This window comes from Triticum aestivum, chromosome 2D (genome assembly GCF_018294505.1).
Source record: "Triticum aestivum cultivar Chinese Spring chromosome 2D, IWGSC CS RefSeq v2.1, whole genome shotgun sequence".
Taxonomy (NCBI): Eukaryota; Viridiplantae; Streptophyta; class Magnoliopsida; order Poales; family Poaceae; genus Triticum; species Triticum aestivum.
In genome coordinates, this window is record NC_057799.1 from 645,986,352 (window position 1) to 645,994,208 (window position 7,857).

The 7,857-nt window shown below is 44.3% G+C and overlaps 1 long non-coding RNA gene across 1 annotated transcript; it reads left to right on the forward strand.

Annotated features, from left to right (window-relative positions):
- The first annotated feature begins 393 nt into the window (after nt 1–393).
- On the forward strand, nt 394–7,487 carry LOC123050758 (uncharacterized). The gene is made up of 3 exons (XR_006423841.1): nt 394–2,591; nt 6,319–6,396; nt 6,983–7,487. It is a non-coding gene; the product is annotated as an uncharacterized lncRNA (long non-coding RNA).
- The last annotated feature ends 370 nt before the right edge of the window (nt 7,488–7,857 follow it).

A 7,857-nucleotide genomic window follows, 5' to 3' on the forward strand; every position in this document is an offset into this window, starting at 1 on the left:
GGCCGCCGGCCGAACCACCTGCGACCACCACCCGCGGCCGGCGGCGCTCCCGCGCTGCCTCGCCGCCCCGCCCTCACCGAAACCGCCCCCACCGCCGGTCTTGCTGCCGCCCGAGGCTATCCCTCTACGCCCACCCTCGTTTAAGTTTTTTCTTCGGCGAAGTGCACCACCGTCGTCCACCACCGCCCCCACCCTGAACCTTAAGGTAGATACTAGGGTAGCCCTCCAGCGAGCCCCTTCCTTCTCCTTCCTTACCTCCGGCTCACTCTGGCCATCTCTCGAAAACCGACTGACCCTATTTCAAAATCAGTCGATTTGACATTTAGCTAAACTGATTTGGTCATTCCCATGACATCTCGGTCCCACACACAATAACCAAAGTGCCCCCCGATCCCCCATCCTCTTCGTGGTCGGCCACGGCGGCGTCCCTCCCTCCGCCCTCTGCCTTTGCCCCTCCTCTTCGTGCTAGCCCACACCCCACCCCAGCTGGTCGCCGCCCTTCGTCGTCGTCCTCGGTCACGGCGGCACCCCTCTGTCTTATCCTTGCTCCGGTACAGGTACCGCCACCAGATGGCCCGATTCACCCCCGTCCACCCTCTCCCCCTGGCGGCGACCTCCACTGCGGACGCAGTTAGGGACTGCACAGGCTTCCCAACGAGCGCTGCCCCCCCCTGCTGCCCCCCTCTCTCTCTCTCTCCGACTGCCCCACTTTGACTTCGGATGACATTCATATGATCCCGTCTTCCTTTGTTCAGCTATTCTACAGATGGACTGCACTATGTATCTTTTGTGTCTCAGGCAACAGGAACTATGGTGATGGTGTGGAGTGTGCACCAACATTTTCAAAATTGCAAGCCAGATCTGCAACAACAAAGACTTGTTTTGCTGTGTTTCATCGTATTGCAAAATACAGACATTCCGATATTCTATTATAGCAAGTTCTTAATGCATTATATCATCATTACAAATGAGTTCTGTGTTACACGAGCCATGGTGATAGAATGCCCCAAAGAAAACGGGTTTAATCTGCAGCACACTGTTTCAATCTCTGCCCCATTTTCATTTTTCAGTCGCTAAGTAGAAGCCCATAATGCTAAATTTAATTCCTGAACAGAGTATCTGAGTTTCTGCTTACGGATTGTATATGTTACCTTTATTCAATAGACAAAGTTTGAGCGTAGTAGTGAATGCGTGTTTGTCTTGAGTCTCTACCGATTTGAGTTGTAATACATCATGCTTGCAATCTTGTTTTGTCTGTGGCTTTCTCCCACATTAATCATTCTGATGTGTTACCAGCTCTTCCCTTGGATCTTCACGTGGACTTCGTGTGAACTCTTAATTTTCTAAGACTAAGAAGAAATTGAATAGAAACTGCAACGGCATAGCTAGTAGTATCAGTTGCACTTCCAATGGAAGTGAGCATGCAGTTGGTGCTAAAGGTGATGATCTTTAAGCTGATGTTGACTCTACCACATGCCATCAGTCTGATCTGCCATTGAACATTGACATTGGTAGCAAGATGGTACTAAGTTGAATTCCATCTTATTGCAATATTTGTGCTTTATTGAACTGTTTTTTATACTTGAGACTTTCAATTTATTCCTGTGCTTTGTTAGTTAAACACTTATTTTTTATCTTCTCAGTAGTTAACTTGTATTGTTAGTACCATACCTTGCTTTACTACATGCCTACATCATTCTTGTGATCAGTAAAAAACTCTTATGCCACTATTGACATGCAGAAAAGTTTTAATGGCTCATCTCTAATTAGCTAAACACGTGAAATATGGGATATGGCCTACTCATTTCGTGTAATTGGGTGATGCTATAAGCAAAACAATGGCCAACTATGAGTACTAACTGCATCCTTTTTCCTACAGAAAACTAATTATTATACTGGTGCGCAAAAATATTCTAGCATCTTCAGTGAGATTTAAATGGGAAACAGAGGCTAGGGGAATATGATTTGTTCAGTAAACATGTGCACAGTTTCTTCTTGGAAATGCATTACACTTTATGCAGCAAATAATCTAAATATTGATGGTGAATAAAATGGAACAAAATTTTGGATAGAAACAAATGACTGAATGGTGGCAGAAATTTCAGTACATGGTAGAAGATGTGCTATACAGTTCATACCTTGCGCATAAAAGTATTTGTGTAATTGTGTTTAATTTATGAGCCAATACCAGTCTTTTTATGTTGAAACATCAAACACCACAACACCAAACGTTTCTGGCCTCATTTATCTGTACATGAAGATAAACTGGATCATTCTTATGGCACTAAGGCCACTTAACATATTTTCCAATATTAATTCTTGAAAGTGATACTAGGAAACCATACTATTATTATGCTGTGCTACTTGAACATTGTGCCAAAGAAGTTATGATACTTCATATTTGCTAAATCAGGTATCCAAGCGGTCTTCTCGTGCTGGCAAATAAGTTAGGGAAAACATGCAGGGAACAAACTGTCAGGGATGAATTCCTGAAGGGATGAAGAGAGGGTTGTGCTGGACATCAGTATACTTCCCTCGGGGTTTGTAGATTTTAGCGACTTCTTAAGGGGGATGAGTTAGATTTTGGTGAGGTATGCACCCTATGATCCTCTTCTAGTAGTTATTTATAGATGAAACAAGGAATAAAATATTTTAGTTAGTGACTATGCTTGGTCTGTGATTAAGTAATGTGTGAGGATCTTCGTGATAATGACGAGCTCATCATGCATACATCAATGATAATGTTACTATGTTAGGAATCTATACTACTTTTGAAATATTGAATTATGTTAAAGATATCATTAGTTCTATTCTTTAACTTTACTATTTTGTATTGACTCATGTTGCATTTTGTGCTGCTGCAACCTGCAATTATGTGTTCCTTTCTTTTCCAAAAGATTGCTACTGTCGCCGCTGCTTGTTTAAGTTTCTAGATCATGACCAATGACTTTATTGCTGCTTTGTTGAGTTTATAGATTTTAATTTAAGACCATATACTGAATTTCTCACATTTCATGCCTTGAAACATGCTGCTCATGATATCACCAGAAGTTTGGGAAAAGAATTTTCCTCTACTGTGCAATGCCGTCCTTTTGCCTTGTACTCTATATAGTAGACATGAAATGATTTTGGGAATTCTCTGCTTATAGGATATAAACAATGAGCACAACGTAGAACCCTTGTTTAAAGGGAAATAGTATGTTACATTTCTTGACAGGCAAATAGAGAACTGTATGCCAATATTATCATTGTGTTTTTTCTGTAACATTTGCATTTCTCATCTGGTTGCGACTTATGACCCAGTGCTGAGAATATATATACAATACAATTGAGGAAGTATAGAGAAAATGCAAAATTAAGGCTAGAAGTTAACCAGCTGCTGTGGATAAAATGGAGAGCATCCAAAACTGTTGACCTAGTGGGATTTCAGAGCTCTCAACTCATCATCCAGGCCAAGTTGAGTGTTGAGCCCAAATGTGGCTCAGGAGACACATACGTATACAAATATGCATGGATTGTCCAACATAGCCATAGTCCTAGATTGCCTGTTTAGGAATGATAACTCAACCTTTTGGGTCTACTCCCTCCGTCCGAAAATACTTGTCGCGAAAATGGATACAAATGGATGCATCTAAAGCTAAAATACATGTAGATACATCCATTCCTCGGACAAGTATGTCCGGACGGAGGGAGTACATGCTAAGACCCAATGAATTGTCTGATACATGTTTAGAAGTGTAATTTAACATTTTGAGACCCCAATTTAACAAGACCAAGAGCACTCATGACCAGAGGGACTCCAACTCCATGGCCCTAGCGGATCACCAAAGAACAGCCTCCTCTCGAATTCCTTGAGCAAGAAGAGAGACAGTAGGAGTTCTCCCCTTGTAAACGCACTCATTACGATGTTTCCAAATGAGCCATGCAACCACCATGAGCAAGGAGTGGAACCCCTTGTGCTGCCGAAAATCAATCAATAGTGATGCTTCAGACCACCAAATTTGGAAGGATAGATGGTGTTGACTCACTAGAACTGATTGCACTAGGCCAACAGATCGAAGGGTCTCCAACCAAACCTGTTTGGTGAAGACACAGTCAGCCAACAGATGAATAATAATTTTCTCCACCTGATCAGAGGGGACATTTTGAGGGGTGAGTCAGGCCTCGGTGTGCAAGGAAATTAGCAGTCCAGCAGCGGTTGTGGCAAACCAACCAAACGAAGTGCTTCCTTCACTAGTAGGAGCCCAAGATTTCCAGTGTCGGCTTGGGTCAAACTTGGTGCTGCCCTCAAAGAAGGATTTGCAAGCTGATCTGGAAGAGAAAGTACCTGAAGTAGTAGCAGTCCAATTTGCCTGTCCTCGACGTTCTCTTGCAGCTCCACTACAGCTTAAAGTTCCATAATCTGAAAAAAAAATCCTTCTAAGACTTGAATAATTGCCAGTTATTGCTAATGACTCACTAACCCAGCAATTATCTTTTTTCTGACAAACGTAAGCCCCCAAAGGACCCCCCCTGCATATATTAAAACAGATCATAGTATAGGAACATAGAAGTCCCAGATTTCAGAAGCAACCTGGAAATAAATATTACAATTCGGCCCAGAAGGGACACGTACACCACCCACCGCCCATGGACAGTCCGTGTGTCAGTCTGAAGCACAGGAGTGGCTTCGAGCTTCGGAGCGGCTTCCATGTCACCGCTGCTGACCGGAGCAGGCCTGGCCACAACAGGTCGGTGCTCCGGTTGCCACCAGCAAGGCGGCAACACCGCAAGTGGCCTGTGACGCACTCTAACGGCCCCTCTTGGCTTGCGGGTTAGGCAGCTACCACCGTGGCAAGGATGAAGCAAAGGGATATGCCGATGGCATGAAATAGGATGAAGCACATGCTCCAGAAACCAACAGATAGCCCCTGGATAGGGCAGAAGGGACCGCAAATGGTTCCAGTAAAGGACAGCCTTGATTTGGTGCATGGAGATGTAAGGGGCCGTTTGGATTATGCCCACACCAGCCCGACCAAAACGACGGTGTGCCAAAATTTTGGCGAAGGAAATAGCCACCGGGAACTCGCCCACGCGCTAGTGCAGAATCACAACGTCTGGCCAAAAAGTTGGCTGTGAGCCAAAAACTTGGCTGCGATCCAAACGCTGCCGAACCTGTGGTCAACGACCAAAATTTTGGAAGGGCAGCTTGGGGCTGCTATCCAAACAGCCCCGAAAGGAAAACATCACCAAATCGGAAGAACTGGTGCCAGAGCATGCCGAGAAAACATGCACCGATTCTCAACTTTCCTGCTCGAACCAGATGACACCTTAATGTACAAGCACTAGATTTCAAGCACAAGAAGAAAGCCGGCCATGGAGATTTTGTGGGGAGCAAAACCGGCAAAGTAAGAATGGATCTGAAGCAGGGGATTTTATTGGAAGGAAAGGAACGAGCCAGATCTGCTGACATAGAAGATAGAACCCATCTTCACCCCTTGGCAAGAAGCGAAGGATACAGAAGGATCTAGTTCAGCAAGATCTGGAAGGGGAAGGTTATTGGAGCTGGGACAACCTGGCTTTACCGTGGTAGGGCCATCGCCAAGAACCACAGAGACAGCAACCACGAGCATGGAGAAAATCATATCTCGCTGATGTCCCTCACCGGCAAGAAAAACCCAGAAACAGCCATTAAGGACTCAAGAACAGCTACTACTACACCTAGACTACACAAGGGAAGGGCCCCTCGCCCTACTCGCCACCGGCTAGGCCGGGGAGGAGAGGGGAGGGGCCGGCGGAAGGAAACAGGGAAGCTTAAGCGAGAGATGAGCGAGCGGAAAGAACGAGGCTGGTGGGAGGAGTGTGTTACTACGCTGGTCGTTCCGCTGCTAGATGGGTTGTGTGGTGCCCAACTATAACCCACCAATTACCAATAAACACTAATAAGGCAGTAACAAGGGTCAATCAACTAAAATATAGTACCAGTTCCAACCAGCGTCAGATGAACTTTGAGGCTTATGGTTCATTATTCTATTGATAAGCAGCGTTAATGTGTTGATTGTAAGTTTATAATCCTCCTTACTTGGTTAAGTTAGGGCTGTAGTTGATAACTTAAATCTTGGTAGCTATTGATAACTCTATCTATATTTCTTCTTCTTAATGCAATGATATGCAGATCTCCTGCGTATTCAAATACAAAAAATGGCACCACTGCAGTGCATTTCTTGGACACATATATTAAATCAATTATTAAAAAAAATTGGACAACAATAATGAGTCTACTATTCATTTCTAGTCACCTCTATTCATTTCCTATTAATGTTGCCATTTCTTCTTCAGGGGATTGTTCAAAAGAGAGGATAGTATATTCTTGAGCTCCTGGAGGATCGGACTATTCATATCTGGAAGATTTCTGTGGTATGAAATAGTTAATCCTGACGGTGAAGGTCACTTGTATTTGTGAGCTTCTAACATAATGTGATTTGGCAGCTTTCAGACTTGGGAAATATACTCCTGTTGAAACAAGCTAGATCTTGACATATTCAGACTTGTGAAATATAACGTATGTGCTTGTATATTTCGTGAAATAGATTCAGGATATCATACATAAATAGGCACTGGGATCTTCAAATGATCACTAGAATGGACCGTTCCCTCGCAATCACTAGAATGTTGTTGAGCATTTGTGGCACAACGGGTGTAGTTGCACTGTAAATTGTCAGCGTTTTGTTCATGTAGTTGCAGTTGTACTCATAGTAGTCGGCTTGTTGCAGATGCTATTGCTACTAAACGTAGAGCAATAGCCCTATCTCCTAACACTAGTTTTTATCTAATGGACAGCAATGTGTTTTCATATATGTATTTGTAATTTCTGTATATTGTTTATGCAGAATGGCAAAAAGCAATATACTCTGTTGGTTTTAACGAGGTCAAGAAGTGTCTTGCATTAAAGGAATCAATAATAGACCTATCTCCTAATGCCCTTTTCCCTACTCTCCTACAGGTGAATAGAGTGAGGGCAGCAAAGATGCGCAAACCATAATTGAGAGAGTTGGCACTCGGATTAATGGCTGCAAAGAGGAAGGGCTAATTGGCTCTCAATGCATTTCACCGCTCCACCAGAATCCCAACATCTCCTCATGACGGTATTCGGCAACGGCGTTGGCCTCGGCTCCATCTCCACTGCCTGCCTGCCTGCCTCTTCCAAAGATGTAGCCGTTCGCAGTGGCGGTGGCCTCCCCTCACTGAATCGTGGCTGGAGCACTCTGCCCGCGTGATCTCTGTGGATCGGGGCAGCAGCATGCGCTCTGAAGACGTGCTGGTGATGTCACCAACAGGCGCCGTCGCATTCCAGAGCAGGGCGAGAATAAGGTGCGAGGAGATCTCGTTCCAGGCTGGGCGTCCTCGCCCAAAGTGTATATATGCGCGTGTGCTGAATTCTTTCACGTGCGAATCAAGGAAAGATTGATGAGTAGTCATCTTGTTTCGGTTGGAACTTGGAAAGTTGTCGTTTGTTTGTTGGTGCTCTCCATTGTCAATCAATTACACAGTAGTATTATCTATTATGGATGGTTCAGCCTCAGACTTGCATTACATTTTGCTGGGCTTTGTTTTGTTCATCAGTTGTCTTTCTAGTATGTTTGATTGGTTGCACAGTTTAGACCATATGAAGATACGTAGCTGCTGGGCAGCAAGCCCGGTCCGATGAGTGAGTAGAAAAAAGAATCGTTGTCTAGTTCATATATACTGTATGTTGCAGGAAAAGGAAGCCACAGGGTGTTAGGCTTGAGTAACACAGCGTCCATAACGTATCACATGTAGACAGTGATACGAGTCAACCAACATATATATACATCCTACGCAGCAGGCCGGCTATAC